This window comes from Anolis sagrei, chromosome X, assembly GCF_037176765.1.
Source record: "Anolis sagrei isolate rAnoSag1 chromosome X, rAnoSag1.mat, whole genome shotgun sequence".
Lineage (NCBI taxonomy): Eukaryota > Metazoa > Chordata > Lepidosauria > Squamata > Dactyloidae > Anolis > Anolis sagrei.
The window spans coordinates 81,300,769-81,323,612 of NC_090034.1; the positions used below are offsets into that span (position 1 = coordinate 81,300,769).

The 22,844-nt window shown below is 45.2% G+C and overlaps 1 protein-coding gene across 1 annotated transcript in view; it reads left to right on the forward strand.

The window, feature by feature from the left end:
• The first annotated feature begins 18,341 nt into the window (after window positions 1–18,341).
• The window catches only part of NFYC (nuclear transcription factor Y subunit gamma), a 58,785-nt gene continuing 54,282 nt past the window's right edge, over window positions 18,342–22,844 (forward strand). The window contains exon 1 of the mRNA XM_060784170.2: window positions 18,342–18,537. The gene's annotated coding sequence lies outside the window, so the exon portion shown is untranslated. The remainder of the gene's footprint in view (window positions 18,538–22,844) is intronic.

Sequence of the window (22,844 nt, forward strand, 5' to 3'; positions counted from 1 at the left end):
CTGGATCCCCTCCCCTCTTCAGCAGAGGCCCACCTGGGAACCAAAGTGGAATTGCCCTACTTTCCTGGATGCTGGCCGCTGCCTTGGCCCAGCTTCTATGAGGGACAGGGAGCAAACAGGATGGAGGAACCCTAGGGAAAAGGGTGGCCATCTTTCTCTGGGGGTCATAGTTCCCATGAGACACTTGACCCACAACTCATCTCCTGTCCCTACAGCTCTATTTCCCTCTGAAGGCGGCCATCTCTTCTGCTTTGGTCAGGACTTACCTGGAATAAGACTGTGTCCAGTTCTGGGCACCAAAGGTCAGGAAAGATAGGGACAAACTATAGTGATCAGAGAAGGGTTGTGCCGTTGCGCCTGGGGGCTATAACTCTTTGTGAAAGAGGCATGGACGTGACATCTTTCCCCCAGGGGATTGCTTCTTGCCCTCCTTTAGGAAAACTGGAACTCCCAAAGACCAAAACACTGTAGATAACTCAAAATAAGTTTAATTGTTCACAAAGAGTTATCCCTTTAAGACAACAAGCTGGAAGTTTCAAAAGGGTAAAGGAAAATATACATTACAGTCTCTGGTTGTCTTGGGACCAAGGAGTTTTGCAGCTGAGAAGCTTTTCCAGGTCCCTCTTTCTCAATGGCTGTGAATATCGGAATAATCACAACCCCAATTCCAATGGCCTATATTTTGAAGGCACAAAGCCTTCCTCTGGTGCCAAAGAACTGGTTTGAAGGCGCTTGAGACTTCTCAACATCGTCCAGGTTGATCTGAACATGAAGCATAAGAACCTCAGAATTGGTGCTGAGAGGTAACTTAATCAAGGGCTTCAGAGCCAAGTCTCTCTCTCACGTCCATCTGATAGAAAGTTTTATGGTGGAATGGAAAAGGAAACACTGTCCTGCTCTCTAGGAAGAGGTGGGGGTCAAACAATTGAGCAGGAGGAGCAATTCAGCTGGTGCAAACAACATTGATTGACAGCTATAAATAAATCAATCCAACTATACATTTACAGGGTGTAAAGGCAAAATCAGGCATGATAGAACAGTTCAAATCCTGCAACTTACAGTTCTACATATAGGTGGTGCCACTCGCGCCGTCACAAGGGTGACCAAAAGGGTGAAAGGTCTGGAAACTGACTCCCTCTGAGGAGTGGCTGAGGGAGCCGGAAAGAGAATGCAGAGAGGGGAAATGAGGGCCATGTTTAAATATTTGGAAGGGTGTTCCATTGGGGAGGGGGCAAGCTCGATCTCTGTGGCTATAGCTGCTGATGGAGAGTAGATTCATACATTCATTGAGTTGGCAAATACTCCCAAAGGCCATCTTGTCCACCCCCCTTCTGCAATCCAGGAAGACACAATCCAAACACTTCGGGGAAGGAAGCCCTACTGGACTCTCAGGAAGCAAATGCCCAGTGTCAACAGCTTTTTCCATCAGGAATTTCTTTTTAATGTTTAAATGAATCTCTTTTCTTGCCATTTGAATCAATTGCTCCTTTATGCCCTTGTCTGTAGAGCAACAGAAAACAAGCTTCCCCCTCCTCAGTGTAGCATCCTTTCTGATATTTGAACATAGCTCTCATATCCCTCTCGGCCTTCTTTTCTCCATGCTAAACATACCCTGCTCCCTGAGCTGATCCTCATAGGATTGTATGGTTTACAGGCCTCCTAAAAAGTGGCCTGAATGGCAGAAGGGCGTTGGCTTCTAGATCTGATTATATCAATTGCCCTTCTAGACATATTCCAGCTTGTCAATGGCATTCCTTAATTAATTTGCCCAGAACGGGACACAGGGTTATTCCAGGTGAGAGGTCTGACCAAAACAGAAGGGAGTGGGACTAGGACTTCCCTCCATCTGACACTATCCTCCTATTGATGCAACCTAAAATTGCATGGGCTTTTTTTAGCTGCTGCATCATACTGTTAACTCCTGTTCAGTTTAGGCCTATTAAGCCTCCTAGATCCTTTTCGCATAGACATTTCTTCCTTTTGAAATCCATTTTGATAGTTTTGACCCATCTTTTTAATCTCTTGATCACTGCGATCCTCCCCATCCAGTTTTGTAGAACTCTTTGCCATCTTTCCGAATCTTCTTTCACCTCCTTCCATGCTTTTTCATAATTCTTTCGATATAAATGGTTTTGTTGGTTAATCACATTGGTCACTTTGGAGCCTGATCCTCCCTTCTGGGGTATCCGCTTTCCCTCCCAATTTGGTCCCATCTGCAAATCCAAGAAGCATCCCTTCTATTCCATCATAAGTTATTGATGAAGACATTGCATAGCCCTGAAAGGCCCAGGACAGGACCCTCTTTATGGTGCCCACTGGTTTCTTCTCTCCAGGAGGAAGAAAGAAGAGCCACTGGACAGAAGCATGCTCTAGGCTTGGCCTGTGAACCAGTTCCCGATCCACCCCACAGAAGCACTGTCTCGCCCACCTTCTACTGGCTTCTTTGTGAGAATCTTCAGGAGAACCTTCTCAAAGGTCTTCCTGAGATCAAGGTGTGCTGCATCCACAGCATCCACTTCTTCCACTAAGATTGTGAGTCTTTCAAAGAAAGTGGATTAGAGGCTCCTTCTTTTATTTATTTATTTCATATATTTATATCCCGCCCTTCTCCCCACAAGGGGGACTCTGCGCGGCCTTCTTTCCTTCTTTGTAGCTTATAGGCAGAGGCTGGACATGTCGAGATGGATGGCCACCTGTTAGGAGGGACTGGGTGGGCCTTCCTGCCTGGCAGATGGGGTTAGACTAGCTGGCCCTCAGGCTGGCCCCTTTTAACACTGACTCTGCTTGAAGTCTGCCAAGGGAAAGGTGGTGGGAGACAAATGGGAGTGGAGGGTCCATGCGGTGGGGTTTGTCCCAATGAGGCCCATTTTATGGAATCAGAGTTTATTTATTTCAACCCTGCTCTTTTCACCCCAAAGGGGGCTCAGAGCGGCTTACAAATATGGCAAGATTCAATGCTGCATTACAATATAAAGCAAATAGACCAGGTATGGGCAAATCCAGGCCTGGGAGCCGAATGTGGCCCCTTGGGCTCTTTTCTCAAACCGTCCTCTTTCTCGCCATCTTATCCTTCCTTCCTTCTTGCTTTCCTCCTTCCTTCCCTTCTTTCCTCACCTCTCTCTTTCCCCTCCATCCTTATTCCCTTCCACCCTTTTGTCCTTCCTTCCTTCCCCTTCTCTCTTTCTCCTTCCTTCCTTCCTTCCTTCCTTCCTTCCTTCCTTCCTTCCTTCCTTCCTTCTTGTCCTCACTCCCTCTCTCCCTCCCTCCATTCCTTTCCACCCTTCCTTCCATTCTTTTCTTGCTTCCATCCTTTTCTTTTTTCCTCCCTTCTTTCCTCCTGGGGGATGTTTAGTTGGGAGAAGAGAAGGTAGAGAGGGAACATGAGAATCATGTTCCAGGATTTAAAAGGGTGTCCCATTGAAGAGGAGGGGGAGGGGGAAAGCTGACTTTCTGCTACTCTAGAGACCAGGGCACAAGGGAGCAATGGTTTCAAATGGCAAGGAAAGAGACTTGGCTGAAAAGATTGGGAAGAATTTCCTGGAGAGTGGCATAGGCTTCCTTGGAGTGTGGTGGAGTCTCCTTCTCTGGAGGCTTTTCTGCAGAGGCTTTGAATGTGCCTTCTTGCATGGCAAGGGGTTGGACTGGATGTCCCTTGGGGGGGGTCTCTTCCAGCTCTAGTATTCTGGGATCATTTTTCAGGAGTAGGCAATACGGGGTCTACTTTTTCTCTCCCGTCTACCTTCTCATCCTGACCAAGTCTAATCCTTTTGGAATCCAAACTTTCCCTGTCTTTCCTTCACTTTCCACCTTCAGAAAGGGCAGGGAGGAGACATGAGGAGATTCTCCTCCCTGCCCACCCACCCTGCTTGGTCCCACCATATGGCCCTCACTGACCACATGACCTCTGCAGAGGAGGGACTGCAGACCAGCTGGCAAAGACGGTGCAGGTGTTTTTTCGCCTGTAAGGAAAAAAAGGAGGAAAGAAACAATGGCACCTGGCAGACATGGAAAGGTTCCTGGGGCCAAAAGTGGAGGGAGAGAGCTGGCAGGTGAATGTGTGTGGGATGCCTGCTGGAAGGAACTGGGCATTGGGGTCCCAACATACCTTTCTAGTGGCCAAAGATATCACCTGGTGATGAATGGGAGCCAAGAAGAGCAGCCTACCTGAAGGCTGGACTTCTCTGGGACAAATCTGTCACCTGGAAGGTCTCTGCACGAGGCCCCTCTACATGTCCTGAGAAAGGCATTGGGTGAAACCTGGGTGGTCATTGCAGGCCTTGCCAAGGGGAACTCTGGGCCTTACCTGTTCTGGGTCCAGAGAGGACCACCTCCGAGGATGCAGGACCAGATCTGCCTCTTCCTCTTGGCCTAGGGAGCTGGGAGAGAGGCATAAGGAGGTGTGGCCTGGCAGGGCAGGAACTGAGGCCAAGGGTCCCTCTAGGACAAGGAGGGGGGCCACGGTCATCCCTCTGTGTGGAGAGGAATGTACCTGCAGGGGATGTCTGCCAGCGTTGCCTCTTTGGAGTCCTGCAAAAGACAATTGGGCAAAGGAGTGAAATAGGGGCTGCCCCCTTCCCTCGTAGGGCACAGGGCCTAAAGAGAAGGAATGGGAAGCATTCAGAGGAGGAAGGATGGATTGGGAGAAAGGATAAAGGAAGGGCAGGGGGAAGCATAGGAAAAGAGATGGGGGTGCCCCTTGCTTTTTAGCTCAGGCTTGAGGTGGCAGAGGAAGGATTCCCACCTTTTACTGCCCCCTTCCCTTTCTTACCTTTGATATCTTCTGAGGGGGCTGGTTCTTTGGAGGAGTTGGAATTTTCTCTGAGAGGAAGCTGCTAGAAGGGCAAGATATAGAACAAAACTCAAACTGGGCTTCCTGTCCACCCCCTCCCCAAAGTATAAACCCCTTCCTCACCCAAATACTGGGAGTCTCCTCAACACTGTTATGTCTGGTTCATCTTGGGTGGCTTCTGGACACTGGGAGGAAGAAACAATACATAATTCCAAGGTCAAAGCAGGAACTCCCCCAGAGTGCCCTGACCACCTCCCCCCATACACTTTGCTAGAAGCCATCAAGGCCAGGCCAGTCCCTCCAGAAAGACTGTCTGCCCCCTGATGCCTGGCCCAGAGCCCCCCAAAACACCCCAGAGGACTGGTTTGGTTGTGACCCTGCCTACCAAATTGACTTGTTTGTTAATTATTCCAAGACCAGTCCCTCAATGAACATAAATATCACTGTATGTCTCTTACTGCTCTAGCAAACTCCTCTATAAGTACACTTATGAAATAACAGAAGCCTACTGAGTTATGCTGTTAAATAATGTTGTGCCTGCTGTGCCATATGTTTCCTTTTGATTTAGAGCAATGTTTTCACACTGTATATTATATGCTGCCTTTACTTTGTATGATATGAGGGTTGCAATGTTTTTGTAACATATAGGTTGGTAAGGAAGAATCAGCCACTGCAAATATTGTTCATGTAAAATTGGAAATTGGAATGCAATCAGCTGGGCTCCTGCTGCCAGACAATGGGTTTTGGAATCCTTCTTTGCCTCATAGCCAATGATTAACAGCTTTTAGCTGTCAAGGATTGTATTGAATCACTTGCTTGATCCCTTTTGCACTCACTTTGCAATCTGAGGCTTGGAAAAGAGGTGAAGGATAAGAACAAAGGGGGAGTGAATGTTTCTCTGTTGCTCGATCTAGGACACTTCTCATAACTATGGGAGCAGGGGAGAGGGTCACAGTTATGCACTTCTGTGCTTCTGCACTATATAACGTTGGGAGCCCATTTTCTTTTGGCCTCTGGTGGGAGGAGTGCAGGTGCCTATATATCTCCACAAAAGAAATGTTATCTGATTTACGGCTGAAGGTAGACTTTTTGGGAAGAGGGGACTGAGTTTTACCATTGCCTGTATGGGTTAGCATGCTTCTCCACTGTGTATCATCGGCTGTATCATTTAAAATAAAGCTTATGCAATAGCAATGATGTGTGTTGTCAGTCTCCAGCACCAAAAGAGCCCTTGAAGAGGCCAGGAAGTACACATCATTTGGGGGGAGAGAAGGGGGCGCCCCAAGCCTCCTGACTCCATGCGCCCTCCCCATCCTCCTGAACCAGGATAACAAAGGCTCCCTGTCTGATCTGGAGGGCAGGAAAGATATTGGGAGCCTACTAAGGGAAAAGAGGGCCAAAGGGTATAGGATCATGAAATCATAGTAGTTGGAAGAGACCACCACCCCATTCTTCAGATATCCAGTGATGTGGATATTACAAAAAGCCTGTGATGCCAGAAGATACATTCCAGAGACTTGTTTTCTTCCAACACTTGTTTCTTCCTCTCCCCCTTTCTTTCTCCTCTTGTTGGGTTCACAATGGTTCTATTGGAGGAAGATATGTTACTCTTTCAAGGATGGGACATATAAATCTGTAAATGGTGATGGAGAAGCAAACGGAGAAAGAAATCTGGAGGACTCATCTTAGAGAAGGTGGAAGGCAGAAGAATGGATGCTCCAGATCTTCTGCAAAGATGCATTGAAAGGGACACTCTCAAAGACAGAGAAGGCATGGCTGACTAGTAGTCACTGGGTTGCCCAAAGGGAACCAGAAGAAGGCCCAAACTGGCAAAAACCAGGACCTCCCACTGGCCCCTCTCTTACCTGCAATCTCACTTGTGGGCTTGGAGTGGAGGGAGCATGGCCACTTCCTGTCTAGTGAGGGCCATTGTGAGGGAGGCACTGAGGAGTCAAGGGCAGCTAGGACCCTTGACAAGAGCGACCCAAGAGCCAAGTCTAGGCAGCACCATCAACACTAGTGAGGCTCGTAACCCCCTTGTCTCATGGGCATCCAGGTTCTGGAATCCAGGGCAAAAACAGACTCTTCAGAAGGGAACAAGCCTGGAGCTTCTCTTGGGGAGGGGTTGGCCAAGGAAGGTTGCTACCTCCTCTTCTGGCCAGGCTCCTCTGCCTTGAAGAGTAGTCATACCTCACAAGATGATATGGCTGAACCTCACTGAATCAAGGAGACTCTTGAAAAGATTTTTGCCATTTTCTTGAAATAAGGCATTTGCTTTCGGATGCCTCCATGAGTCACTCCTCAGGCCAGAGGAGTATTGCAATCTCTTAGGAAGAAAAATGTATCCAGAATAAACTGAATCGCTCTTTCACATTGTTAGAGAAGCAGAGCTTGCCATGCTTTGGAACTCATATGCCAGGAGTCTCAATAATGGGAGCCTGAGAAACCCACCCTTCCCTTTCCTATAAGCTTCTGCTCTCAACTATTTGGAATTTTAAAAAAAAAGACATTCTGTCCCATCTCCACATTTAATTCCTAGGGTTGTATGTTGTATGAGACCTGAAGAGTTTGGCTGGACACAGGGGATAGGTGCATTCATGGGTCCTATTTTTCCATAATGATGAATTGAAAATAGTTTCCTTTATATAAAACGCCAAAATTATACTTTGCTTTTTACATTTTTGTAACATTTTCAAACTGTGGATGATTGAATTTATGGTTGCTGGATGAGTGGATATGGAGGCCCAACTGTACACTTCCATCACTTGATATCTTGATGAGTACTGATTGTTGCACTCTCTTAAGTTTTCAAAAGGCTTTCGAATAGAAATCAAAACCTTCAGGGATCTTGTGGGCTCAGAGTGCTTCTTAAACCTCTTCTGGGGATTCTAATCATTCTTTCAAAATGCTCAGCCTTTAAGAGACGCTGGATCTCTGCCACTTTCCCCTGGTTGCTGCTGTCACATGCTTTTCCACAAAAGAAAAGCATAGCTTTGACTGGATTAGTATTCTGAGATACATTTTAAGAGGATTTTAGGGGGGTTTGGGTCTCCAAAGCCTATCAGTGAAGTGTGATATAGGCTAGAGCTGGAGAAGGGCCATTATTCATTATGGATGAGTGAATGAGAAGACTATCTGGGCTGATAGGATGGCGGAACATCTCTGGAGTCTGGTATATTTAATTTATCTAAAGGCATAACCTCTTGCCAGGAAGCATGTAGCAAAAAATTATAGAACTGAAAGGGGCTCCAAAGGCCATCTAGTTCAACCTACTGCCAAACTGTAATACACAGTTTAAATGCTTCCAAAAGATGCCACCCAACTCTTGTTTGAAGACCTCCAAAGATGGAGAGCCCACCACCCTCTAAGACAATTTATTTCACTGTTGACGTTTAAAAAGTTCTTCCTAATGTTTAGTTTATTTAACGCCCCTAGACCATAGGTCTTTCATATTTCTTGTCATTTGTATAAAGGGTGGCTCTTGCTCTCCACCTGGAGTCAGAAATGGAGAGTGCAGCCTCCCTTTCCAGACTAAAGATGGATAGATGAGTTGTGCTTCTCAGACCCTTGGTACATGTGATGTGTGCATTTTGCAGTAACTTGCAGGTGTTTTCATTTCATGAATATGGATGAAGAAGGCACCCACTGGGGAGAAAAATACACAAGAGGCCACCTGACAATGTCTCTTACTTCAAAATAAGCAAAGGCAGTGCTTCCTAACCTTATTCATATCAGCAATTAATGCATGTGGATTAAGATTAGGAAAGGGGCTGTTTGGATATTTCTAAGAAATTAATTGAAGGACATTTTTAGTAAAGGTAGATATGATTAAATGTCTTTATTAATGACTTGGATGAAGCTTTAGAGGACGTGCTCATCAAGTTTGCAGATGACACCAAATTGGGAGAGAGCGCTAATATTCCAGGAGACTGAATCAGAATTCAATACAACCTTAACAGATTAGAGAGCTGATTGGCAAAAAAATAACAAAATGAATTTAAACAAAGAGAAATGTGGGGTATAATGGAGGCAGAAAAAACAAAATACAAAGATACAGGATGGGTAACATCTGGCTTGACAATAGTACATGTGAAAAAGATTTTTGAGTTTTAGTGGCCAATAAATTGAGCATGAGCCAACAGTGTGAATCAGCAGTTAAAAAGTAAATGGGATGTTGGGCTGCATTGAATTAGTCTAGTGTCCAGATCAAGGGAAGCCATTGTGCCCTCTTCTGCTTTGGTTGGACCTTCTCACCTGGAGCAATAGCCCTGTGTCCAATTCTGGGTCCCACAATTTAAGAAGGATATTGACTCTAAGATGGAAGGGGTCCAGAGGAAGAGGGTCACTAAAAGGATCAAAGGTTTGGAGACTATGAATAATCTCTCTGAGGAGCGGCTTAAAGAGTTGCATCTGTTTAGCCTCAGAAGAGAAGGTTGAGAGGAGACATGAGAACCATGTATAAATATGGGAAAGGTTGCCATAAGGATGCAATATTTTTTTTTAAAAAGAAAAGAAAAGAAAATATGCCATAAGGAAGAGGGAGCAGGCTTGTTTTCTGTTTCCTGGAGACAGACAGGAAAGGAGATTCCACCTGAACGTTAGGAAGAACCTCTTGGCCATAAGAAGAGCTATTCAACAGCAGAACAGATTGAAGGTTGCTGTGTGTGAGGGCTGCTGTGTGTAGCTCCTGTGTAAGTTTGGTGTGAGAAGGGACTCTGTGAGAGCAAAGCTGTTTATCTGCATGAGAAAGAAGCCCAGTGTGGAAGCAAAGAAGGAAGTATAAAGAACTTTATTTGTGTTATGAAACCCTTGTTCTTGTAAATAGTGCGACCATATTATTTTGCTATAAAGAAAAGCCTCCTATGGAAGAGATAACTTTGCTCTGGATGTTTTTGTTCTTTTTATCACTTTGGGCTACTGGTGCTGGGTCACGCTGCTGCTAATAAGTTATTCTGCTACACGGTTATGACTGCTATATGTTTATGAGGAGGGTCTTTTGTTAATAAACCCACTCACCCAACAGAACTCTCTGCCTCAGAGTCTGGTGGAACTTTTTCTTGGAAGCTTTTAAACAGGCTGGATGGCCATCTGTGGAGAGTACTTTGATTGTGCTTTTCCTGCATGGCAGGGAGTTGGACTAGATGGTCCATGTAGTCTCTTCCAAGTCTATTGTTCTATGATACTATAATAGCAGAATCTTCTTAGTTCAATATGGCACATAACTAGCCCAGCTGGCATCAGATCCATCATCTCTCACCAATTTGACAGGTAGGAATTCCAAAATCATGCAAAATAGTGAGAGATAGTGTCGCTTTATTTACTGACAGTTTGATCTGCACAAACTTTTTTCATACACAAAACGATTAAGGTATTGTGCATAAAATAACCTACAGTGTATAGAGTTCATATATCAATTGTGTGTTTGGATTTGGGCCCCATCTCCAAGACATCTTAAGTGTAAAAACCAAAACATTTCTGCTCTCAAAATGTTGGATAGGAGGTACTCAATGTGTACTATCACCACATATAGCACTGGAAAAATAGTGATATCGTTGCATAGTTTTTTGGGGGGGGGGGGGTTTGTTGTGTCAAGAGCGACTTGAGAAACTGCAAGTTGCTTCTGGTGTGAGAGAATTGGCCGTCCAGACGTTGCCCAGGGGACGCCCGGATGATTTGATGTTTTATCATCCTTGTGGGAGGCTTCTCTCATGTCCCCGCATGAGGAGCTGGAGCTGACAGAGGGAGCTCATCCGCACTCTCCCCGGATTCGAACCTGTGACCTGTCAGTCTTCAGTCCTTCCGGCACAAGGGTTTAACCCACTGTGCCACCGGGTTGCATAGTCATAAGGCACTTAATACAGCTTCTCATTAAGAAAAGGTCCTTTATAAAGGCTTCTTGGGTCAGTTCACTTCCTTTCCTGGATTGTCTGTGGAACTAGATTTGTTTAAGGAACATCAGTATTGGGAAGATGGTGAAAGAGCACTAGAGAAACAGACTTTTGGTGCTGAGCTGCAGCAGCATATCAACAGCAAACAAGGTAATGGGCTGGAAAAGAATTTGAATCTGCTCCAGATGACTAGTGTCACTTCTGGTCCTGGAAAAACATATACATTGCTGACAAAACCTGAGCAAGCATTGATCCCCAGCCCAGGCATCGTTGCCCATTCTCCTCTTAAGCAATGGTGCTAGAAGACCTTGGTATTTTGCTCAATCTACCAGAATGTTCAAAACTTTTTTCCTCCAAGAAGATGCCTGTTTACAAGTCCAGCACAAAATGGTTTTGTATACACTGCAGCGTGATGAAAAGCTACTTTTCTGATGAGAAAGCCATTGGACAGGAAATGGGGCATCACTTGGTCAGTGACACAGAAGTAAAGTAAAAGAAAAAAAGGTAGGCAGGAATATCTGGAAGCCATCTGGAGTCCCCAGCGGGCCTGAAATCCATGACCGGTTTGGTTCAGATGGACTCGAATTGAGCCGCCTCTTCTCCCCATAGTTGGATCTATGATGGAGGAGAGTAATATTTGTAGATGGTCCATGTTTCAACTTCTAAAACAATTCAATCAACATTGCCTTCAAAAAATCCTGCAAATCTCTTAAGAAGAATACAGGCGGACAAATGTCAGCATTCTGGAAGAAGCAAATACTACCAACATCAAAGCCATGATCTTCTGCTATCTACTTTGCTGGACCGAATGCCCAAAGAACACTGTCACCCAAAACAGCTACTTTATTCTCAGCTCATGAACAGAAAATGGAATGTCGGTGGACAGCAAAAGAGATTGAAAGGTGGGCATCTCGAGCTCCTTAAAAATGTGGCATAAACACCAAGAGAGAACTGGGAAGCCTTGGTCCTTGAATGTTGGAATTTGAGGTCAGCTATTACCTCCAATGCTGTGGATTTTGAAGAGGCACGAATGGAGGGTGAAAAGGAAAATATGCTGAGAGGAAGAAGGTGTGACAAGCAAACCCTTGACGGGACCACCTTCCATATGTCCTCACTGTGAAGGAACGATCATGTGGATCCAGACTAGGTCTCTACACTCACTTACAGACCCATCACCAAGATTCTATTTCTGGAAAACAGACAATCAGATTCATGGGCCATAAGTGATTGCCTATGATGGTCGATGATGATGGAGGAGATGTTCATGGTAAGCACTGGTGTGATGTGTGCTTTTCATCTTAAGAATAGACAAGCATCTCGAGCTCCGAGGATTACCTGGGAAGGAAACTCACTGGAGCATTGCAGCACACCAAAATACCTGGGAGTTACTCTCTGGATTGTGCTCTGACTTAGAAGAAGCACTGTTGATTATCAAGCAAAATGTGGGTGCTAAAAATAATATACAAATGGTGACTGGCACAACCTGGGGATCACAATCAGACACAGTGAAAACATCTGCCCTTGCGTTTGCTACTCTGCTGCTGAATACACATGCCCATCTCACATTAAAACATTGGATGTGGATCTTAAGGAGACATGGAACATTATCACAGGATGTCTACACCCTACACTGCTGGAGGAATTATTTTGTTTAGCCTGTATTGCACCATCTGATATCTGTTGGGAAGTAGCAGCCAGTAATTAAAGAACCAAGGCATTAACATATCTGGCCCATCCTCTGTTCAGTTATCAGCCAGTATGCCAATAGCTTTCTAAGATCTACAGAGAACAACTCAGCAAGTAAGAGTCCAAAAATGGCAGGCTAAAACCCGGAACCTCAATCAGTGGCTGACACCGGATGAGAAACTCCTTCCTGGGCACACAGAAGACTGGGCAACTTGGAAGGTGCTGAACGGACTGTGCTCTGAGACCATGAGATGCAAAGCCAATATTAAGAAATGGGGCTACAAAGTGGAGTCTGTGACATGCAAATGTGAAGAGCAAACTAGAGACCACTGACTGCAATGCAGTCTGAGCCCTGACACATGCATAATGGAGGATCTTCTTGCAGTGACACCATAGGCACTCCAAGTGGCCAGCTTCTGGTCAAAGGAAATTTAGTATCATGCCAAGTTTTTAACTTTATTTGTGGGTTTATTATAACTGTATTCTCAATTTGCTTCTGACATAATAAATAAATTGGTGTGACACTAAGAAATGTAGGTGTGACAACCTGAATAACCAGCCGAGTGGTTCACTACACACGGTTGCTGCTGGGGCAGTAACATAAACTAAACAAGCCACACTAAGTAGACAACTGGATATGGTCCAGCTATACAGGAATTTATTATACTAAAATCAGTCCGCTGCTTACTTGTATTATTTTATTATAGTGGCAAGGCAGCTACTGGGAGGAAATTCCAATTGAATCGTTGAAATCACCCATGTAAACATTCACTGTATTTTATTTTGAGCGGTTGTTACACATCAAAGAACTGATTCAATGATATGGGATCCTGGGAATCGCAGTTTGGTGGGGCATCAACCCTCTTTGGCAGAGGTGAAAGGCCTTGGAAAACTACAACTCCCAGGATTCCATAGCATTGAGCCAAGGCAGTTAGAGTGGTATCAAACAGCATTAAATACCCAGTGTAGATGGACTCTATGTTGGGACAGGCACATTTGTGCAGCAATTCTGATCCTGGGCCCTATCTCCCTAAATGCATGTCAGAACATTGGAAATATGCCCTTTTTAAAACTGCCATTCTCATTATCCACTCCTGCATGGGGGATTCTGGGAGTGGCAGTTCAAACAAGAAGGCCTCTCCTCAATCCCAGAAAGCCTGTCATGGGGCTTCATCATACTACAGCAGAATTTCTTAACCTTCCTAATTCCGTGACCCTTTAATATAGTTCCTCGCGTTGTGATGACTCCCAACCATAACATTATTTTTGTTGCTACTCCATAACTGTCATTTGGCTCCTGTTACGAATCATCATGTAAATATCTGATATGCAGGATGTATTTTCATTCAATGGACCAAATTCGGCACAAATACTCGATACACCCAAATTTGGATACTGGTGGGATATTGATTTTGTCATTAGGAAGTTGTAGTTGCTGGAATTTATAGTTCACCTACAAAAAGCATTCTGAACTCCATCAACAATGGAATTGAACCAAACTTGGCATATGGAACTCCCATGACCAACAGAAAATACTGGAAGGGTTTGGTGGACATTTATTTATTTAAAACACTTATATTCCGCCCTTCTCACCCCGAAGGGGACTCAGAGCGGAGCACAACATATACATGGCAAACATTCAATGCCTGGATACAATACATACACATTAAAAACATTTATCTAAATATTAAAATACACCATTTAAAATAGCACCATTTAAAACTGTCCTAGCCATCCGCATCAAATCCAATTGGCCCTGTCATCTTTCCCATTGCCGCTTTATTGCCCTGTCCCGAAAGCTTGGTCCCACAGCCAAGTTTTTACCATCCTTCTAAAGGACAGGAGGGAGGGGGGCGACCTGATCTCACAAGGAAGAGAGTTCCATAGCCGGGGAGCAATCACCGAGAAGGCTCTGTCTCTCGTCCCCACCAATCGCGCCTGTGACAATGGCGGGACGGAAAGCAGGGCCTCCCTGGAGGATCTTAATCTCCGCGATGGTACATAGAGGGAGATGCGTTTGGACAGGTAATTTGGGCCGGGGCCGTTTAGGGCTTTATAGGCCAAAGCCAGCACTTTGAATTGTGCCCGGTAGCAAACTGGCAGCCAGGGGAGCTGGCGTAACATGGGAGTTGTATGCTCCCTGTATGCTGCCCCAGTTATTAACCAGGCTGCCTCTCGTTGGACTATTTGAAGCTTCCGAGCAGTCTTCAAAGGCAACCCCACATAGAGTGCGTTGCAGTAGTCTATTCTAGATGTAACAAGAGCGTGGACCACTGTGGCCAAATATGACTTCGCACAAGTTTTAATTGTGCGAACACTCCCCTGGCCACCGCTGCAACCCGGGATTCCAGGCTCAGTGATGAATCCAGAACTTCCAAGCTGCGAACCTGTGCACATTGACCTTGAGTTTTGGAGTCATAGTTCACCTACATCCAGAGAGCACTATGGACTCAAACAATGATGGATCTGGACCAAACTTTACACAGATACTCAATATGCCCAAATGTAAATACTGGTGAAGTTTGGGGAAAATAACCTTGACATTTGGGAGTTGTAGTTGCTGGAATTTATAGTTCACCTACAATCTAAAAGGATTCTGAACCCCACCAATGAGGATTCTGAACCCCACCAATGATAGAATTGGGCCAAACTTCCCACACAGAACTCCCATGACCAACAGAAAATAGTGTTTTCTGGTGGTCTTTGGCGACCTCTCTTACAGCCCCTTTGTGACCCCCCCCAAGGGTCCCGACCCCCAGGTTGAGAAATACTGTACTAGAGAATGAATCCACTTTAAATCCGGTTGTTGCCTCCTGCAGAATTCTGGGGTTTGTAGTTTAGGGAGGAACCTTAGAATCATAGAGCTGGAAGAGACCCCATGGGCCATCCAGTCCAACTTCCTGCCAAGAAGCAGGAATATTGCATTCAAAGCACCCCTGACAGATGGCCATCCAGCCTCTGTTTAAAAGCTTCCTAAGAAGGAAACTCCACCACACTTTGGGGCAGAGAGTTCCACTGCTGAATCGCTCTCACAGTCAGGAAGTTCTTTCTAATGTTCAGATGGAATCTCCTTTCTTGTAGTTTGAACCCATTGTTCCGCGTCCTAGTCTCCAGGGCAGCAGAAAACAAGCTTGCTCCCTCCTCTCTATGACTTCCTCTCACATATTTATACATGGCTATCATGTCTCCTCAATCTTCTTCAGGCTAAACATGCCCAGTTCCCTAAGCCGCTCCTCATAGGGCTTGTTCTCCAGACCCTTGATAATTTTAGTCGCCCTCCTCTGGACACATTCCAGCTTGTCAACATCTCTTTCAATTTTGGTGCCCAGAATTGGACACAGTATTCCAGATGTGGTCTAACCAAGGCAGAATAGAGGGGTAGCATGACTTCCCTGGATCTAGACACTATACTATTGATGCAGGCCAAAATCTCGTTGGCTTTTTTTTGCCACCTCATCACATTTTTGGCTCATGTTTAACTTGTGGCCACAAGTTGTCCTTCAACAGCCTCACTAAACTACAAACCACAGAATTCTGCAAGAGGCAGAAACTGGACTTAAAGTGGATTCATTCTCTAGTACAGGGGTCTTCAAACTAAGGCCCGGGGGCCTGATGCGGCCCTCCAAGGTCATTTACCCGGCCCTCGCTCAGGGTCAACCTAAGTCTGAAACGACTTGAAAGCACACAATAACAATCCTATCTCATCAGCCAAAAGTAGGCCAACACTTCGCATTGAAATACAAATCTCTCTATATAAAAATGCTCTGTGCATAATGAGTACCTTAAAAACAAAAGAACCAATGAACAAAATCACACCACATTTGGCAACAAAACGTTTCACAACACAAGGAGTACCATCACTCAAAAAATTATGATTTTGCCATTTGGGAGTTGTAGTTGCTGGGATTCATAGTTCACCTACAATAAAGAGCATTCTGAACTCCCTTAACAATGGAATTGAACCAAACTTGGCACACAGAACTCCCATGACCAACAGAAAATACTGGAAGGGTTTGGTGGGCATTGACCTTGAATTTGGGAGTTGTAGTTCACCTACATCTAGAGAGCACTGTGGACTCAAACAATGATGGATCTGGACCAAACTTGGCACAAGCACTCAATATGCCCAGATATGAACACAGATGAAAATAGACCTTGACATTTGGGAGTTGTAGTCACTGGGATTCACAGTTCACCTACAAAGAGCATTCTGAACCCCACAAACGCCAGAATCGGGGCAAACTTCCCACACAGAACCCCCATGACCAACAGAAAATACTTAAGGCCATCCAGTCCAACTCCCTTCATCAGGGCAAGAAAACGTAATCAAAGTCCTCCTGACAAAGAGCCATCCAGCCATAAATATAGATAGATATATATGATTCACACACACACACACACACACACAGATATAGTATCATAGATTTGAAAGGCACCCCTAAAGAAGGACAATTATATGTTGCATGTTCCAGAGTGGGCAAATTAGACAATCTCCACATCAACACTGACAAAGAAACAACAAGAAGTTCTGTTTACACACAAGCATAAAGAAATTACATATATTAGAAACCAATAATAATAATAATAGTCCCCACTGGGGACTCGGGGCAGCTTAAATGAGTAAAACCAAAATACAATAACAACAGAATAAAATACATACAACATATGAGTACAAAGACGATAAAGCAAAATCATACACACTAAAATAAAATAAAATAAATAACAATGAGCCGGCCAACACATTCTCATTACTTTATTTTCCAGATCAACAGACTGGGCCACAGCAACGCGTGGCAGGGGACAGCTAGTAATTTTATATTTGTTGAAATTGTTCTTGATTTTAATTATTTATTGTTTCAAAGTGTTTTTTGCACTACAAATAAGATATGTGCAGTGTGCATAGGAATTCATTCATGTTTTTTTTTCACATTATAATCTGGCCCTCCAACAGTTTGAGGGACTATGATCTGGTCCTCTGTTTAAAACGTTTGAGGACCCCTGCTCTAGTGTGAAGTAGATGGAATAACACTGTGGGTTCTATTTCAGGAGAAGGAACGAGCAGAAACACGTTTGAGCCTTCCTTGCCTAATAATTTGTTTTAATTTGCTTTAGGTATTGTATTGTATTGTATTGTTGTATTGTGTTCTGAGGCCTTGGCCTATGTAAGCCGCATCGAGTCCCTCGGGAGATGCTAGCGGGGTACAAATAAAGTTTAATAGGTTCTTGTAGGTTTTTTTGGGCTATAGGGCCATGTTCTAGAGGCATTTCTCCTGACGTTTCGCCTGCATCTATGGCAAGCATCCTCAGAGGTAGTGAGGTCTGTTGAAATAGGAAAATGGGTTTCTTATATCTGTGGAATGACTGGGGTGGGGCAAAGAGCTCTTCTCTGCTGGAGCTAGTTGTGAATGATTCAGCTGACCACCTTCATTAGCATTTGAAGGCCTGGCTGAGCCTGGGAAAATGTTCTGTTGAGAGGTGTTAAGATGTGCCTGGTTGTTTCCTCTCTGCTGTTTTGCTGTTGTAATTTTTGAGTTTTTAAATACTGGTAGCCAGATTTTGTTCATTTTCATGGTCTCTTCCTTTCTGTTGAAATTGTCCACATGCTTGTGGATTTCAATGGCTTCTCTGTGTAGTCTGACATGGTGGTTGTTGGAGTGGTCCAGCATTTCTGTGTTCTCAAATAATATGCTGTGTCCAGGCTGGTTCATCAGGTGCTCTGCTATGGCTGACTTCTCTTAAATAAAAGTTTAATTGATTGGCTGCCCAGCCTGAAAACCTCAATGCCGGGGGGGGGGGGGGGGGACTACAATTCCCGGCGCTCCTTGCAAGTGGAGAATGGGAATTGTTCATCAGACTGATATCTCGCTGCTTTTGAAATCTCGCGGTATTTGCGGCTAGGTGCGGGATTTGAGGCCGGCGGGAAGCATGATCGGGGCCGGCGCCTGCGCAGTCCCGCGACGTCAGGGGAAAAGGCGGGGCTGGCCCGTCTCCCCCAGCCCCTGCCCCGCCGCCATCTTGTTTCGCCGCCACTTCGCGCTCGCCTCGTCCCTCACCTCCCCGCCCCCCGCCTTTCCCCGTTGCGGCCCGGAACACGGTGGCTGCCGCTGACCCGCCGGCTCCCTTCGCGATTTGGAAGCTGAGGCGCCACGGAAACCACGGAGTCGGAGCAAACGGGTGAGTTTGCGGAGAGAAGCCTTCACCGAAGAAGCGGCGGTTTGTCCCCTTTTTCTCCCCTCCCCCTCCTTTTCACTTGGCCGCCATTCACGCTTTCTGTTCTTCTGATAGGCTGGCTTTTCGCCTGCGTTCCCGCCTCTGATTGGTCCACGGTGGGGAAGGTGGGCGGGCGGAACTTTGGTCCGGCCATTGGACCCCGGGCGGGGAGCGGACCGTGGGGAGGACAGGATACGTCGGAAATGGCGTCAAGGGGCGGGTTGAAGTGGAGGGGCGGGTTCGTCGAAGCTGAATGTGCCCAGAGAAGACGCATTGAGCGCCTAAACTGCAGAATTGTAACATTTTTGACACCCCTTTCGCCTTTATGGAGCCATCCTATGGAGTCTTAGGGTTTGTAATGTAGTGTTTTGATAGAAAAGGGCAAATATTTCCCACAGCTACAACTCATGACAACTGGAAAATAGAGGGAGAAAACGTGGAGGCCGTGACAGACTTTGTATTTCTAGGTGCAAAGATTACTGCAGATGCAGACTGTGGCCAGGAAATCAGAAGATGCTTCCTTCTTGGGAGGAGAGCAATGTCCAATCTCGATAAAATAGTAAAGAGTAGAGACATCAGAGACTTTGTATTTCTAGGTGCAAAGATTACTGCAGATGCAGACTGTGGCCAGGAAATCAGAAGATGCTTCCTTCTTGGGAGGAGAGCAATGCCCAATCTTGATAAAATAGTAAAGAGTAGAGACATCAGAGACTTTGTATTTCTAGGTGCAAAGATTACTGCAGATGCAGACTGTGGCCAGGAAATCAGAAGACGCTTCCTTCTTGGGAGGAGAGCAATGTCCAATCTCGATAAAATAGTAAAGAGTAGAGACATCAGAGACTTTGTATTTCTAGGTGCAAAGATTACTGCAGATGCAGACTGTGGCCAGGAAATCAGAAGATGCTTCCTTCTTGGGAGGAGAGCAATGCCCAATCTTGATAAAATAGTAAAGAGTAGAGACATCAGAGACTTTGTATTTCTAGGTGCAAAGATTACTGCAGATGCAGACTGTGGCCAGGAAATCAGAAGACGCTTCCTTCTTGGGAGGAGAGCAATGTCCAATCTCGATAAAATAGTAAAGAGTAGAGACATCAGAGACTTTGTATTTCTAGGTACAAAGATTACTGCAGATGCAGACTGTGGCCAGGAAATCAGAAGACGCTTCCTTCTTGGGAGGAGAGCAATGCCCAATCTCGATAAAATAGTAAAGAGTAGAGACATCAGAGACTTTGTTTTTCTAGGTACAAAGATTACTGCAGATGCAGACTGTGGCCAGGAAATCAGAAGACGCTTCCTTCTTGGGAGGAGAGCAATGCCCAATCTCGATAAAATAGTAAAGAGTAGAGACATCAGAGACTTTGTATTTCTAGGTACAAAGATTACTGCAGATGCAGACTGTGGCCAGGAAATCAGAAGACGCTTCCTTCTTGGGAGGAGAGCAATGCCCAATCTCGATAAAATAGTAAAGAGTAGAGACATCAGAGACTTTGTATTTCTAGGTACAAAGATTACTGCAGATGCAGACTGTGGCCAGGAAATCAGAAGACGCCTCCTCCTTGGGAGGAGAGCAATGCCCAATCTCGATAAAATAGTAAAGAGTAGAGACATCAGAGACTTTGTATTTCTAGGTACAAAGATTACTGCAGATGCAGACTGTGGCCAGGAAATCAGAAGACGCTTACTTCTTGGGAGGAGAGCAATGCCCAATCTCGATAAAATAGTAAAGAGTAGAGACATCAGAGACTTTGTATTTCTAGGTACAAAGATTACTGCAGATGCAGACTGTGGCCAGGAAATCAGAAGACGCTTCCTTCTTGGGAGGAGAGCAATGCCCAATCTCGATAAAATAGTAAAGAGTAGAGACATCAGAGACTTTGTATTTCTAGGTACAAAGATTACTGCAAATGCAGACTGTGGGCAGGAAATCAGAAGACGCTTCCTTCTTGGGAGGAGAGCAGTGACCAATCTCGATAAAATAGTAAAGAGTAGAGACATCAGAGACTTTGTATTTCTAAGTACAAAGATTACTGCAAATGCAGGCTGTGGCCAGGAAATCAGAAGACGCTTACTTCTTGGGAGGAGAGCAATGCCCAATCTCGATAAAATAGTAAAGAGTAGAGACATCAGACTGACAACAAAGATCCACATAGTCAAAGTCATGGTATTCCCTGTAGTCACCTACGGATGTGAGAGCTGGACCTTAGGGAAGGCTGAGCGAAGGAAAATAGATGCTTTTGAACTGTGGTGTTGGAGGAAAGTTCTGAGAGTGCCTTGGACTGCGAGAAGATCCAACCAGTCCATCCTCCAAGAAATAAAGCCCGACTGCTCACTGGAGGGAAGGATACTAGAGACAAAGTTGAAGTACTTTGGCCACATCATGAGGAGACAGCAAAGCCTAGAGAAGACAATTATGCTGGGGAAAGTGGAAGGTAAAAGGAAGAAGGGCCGACCAAGGGCAAGATGGATGGATGGCATTCTTGAAGTGACTGGAGTGACCTTGAACGAGCTGGGGGTGGTGACGGCTGACAGGGAGCTCTGGCGTGGGCTGGTCCATGAGGTCACGAAGAGTCGGAGACGACTGAACAAATGAACAACAACAACTCATGATGATTTCAGAGCATGGAGCAATGGCAGTTATGTGTTTCAAAGTACTATAATTCTGTAATGTAGATGCCTAAGGGTGCATCTACACCAGGCATGGGCAAACTTCGGCCCTTCAGATGTTTTGGACTTCAACTCCCACAATTCCTAACAGCCACTTAGCCCATGTCTGATCAACACTGTATTTACTTACTTTACTTTGGCAATATGGAGTCCCCGGTAGCACAGTCAGTTAAACCACTGAGCTGCTAAGCTTGTTGACCGAAAGGTTGCAGGTTTGAATCCGGGGAGCGGTGTGAGCTTCCGTTGTCAGCCCCAGCTTCTGCCAACCTAGCAGTTCGAAAACATGCAAATGTGAGTGGAGACCCCCAAATACTCCCAAACCTAAAGATCAAAAAAGTCTGAAAAATGTTAACCGGCGGGAAGGTAACGGTGCTCCATGCAGTCATTCTGGCCACATGACCTTGGAAGTGTCTACGGACAATGCTCGGTCTTCAGCTCAGAAATGGAGATGAGCATTACACCCCAGAGTCGGACACAACTGGACTTAATGTCAGGGGAAAACCTTTACCTTTACCTTACTACTCTGGCAATCCTTCGTTGTGCGAGTATAGTGGCCCTCCAAGTGTAGTTTCTTGGCGGTGGGTCTGTAGGTGACTGTATTCTTGACCTGCATGTTCTTCCTCAGTGAGGATATTGGTTTCCAGACGGATGGCAGTCCCAGTCAGGGTTGACTTGATGCACCATCCTCTTGATCCATTTTGCCCTCCATTCATTCCTCTTCGAATTCCACAGCACTTTTGGCCACCCAGCTGACCTCCCGTTAGAGTGCTCAAGGGCCAGGGCTTCCCAGTTTTCAAATGTCTATGCCACAGTTTTTAAGGTTGACTTTAAGCCCATCTTTAAATTTCTTGTATTGTTCACCAACATTTTGTTTTTTGTTCTTGAGTTTGGAGTAAAGTGACTGCTTTGGGAGACAATGATCGGGCATTCAGACAACGTGGCCAGTCCAGCAAAGTTGATGATCATCACTCCAATGCTGGTGGTCTTTTCTTCTTCCAGAATGCTGACATTTGTCCACCTGTCTTCCCAAGAGATTTGCAGGATTTTTCAGAGACAATATTGATGGAATTGTTCTAGGAGTTGAATTTCCACATTTTGCAGGCATACAACAGGATTAGGAGGACAATAGCTTTATAAACAAGCACCTTGATATCCCTACAGATGTCCCGATCCACAAACACACTAAGCTTCATTTGAAAAAAATATTGCACTTGCAGAGGTCAGGCAGTGTTGTATTTCAGTGTCAATATTGATTTTTGTGGAGAGGTGGATGCCAATGTAATGGAAATGGTCGACATTTTCTAATGTTACACCATTAAGCTGTACTTCTGGCATTGCAGAGGGATACACTGTATAATGAATGCAGTTTGATGCCACTCGAAGTGCCATGGCTCATTGCTGTGGAATTATGGGCATTGTGGTTTTACAAGGTCTCAGTGAAAGAGTGCCCATATAATTTCAGAAGATCTTTAGTCTTTTCCACCAAAAGGTGCTGGTGCCTCACCAAATTACAACTCCCAGGATTCCATCGAATAGAGTTATGGTAGTTACAGTGGTTTAAAACTGCATTCATTCTACAGAGTAGATGCACCCTAAGATAAGGAATT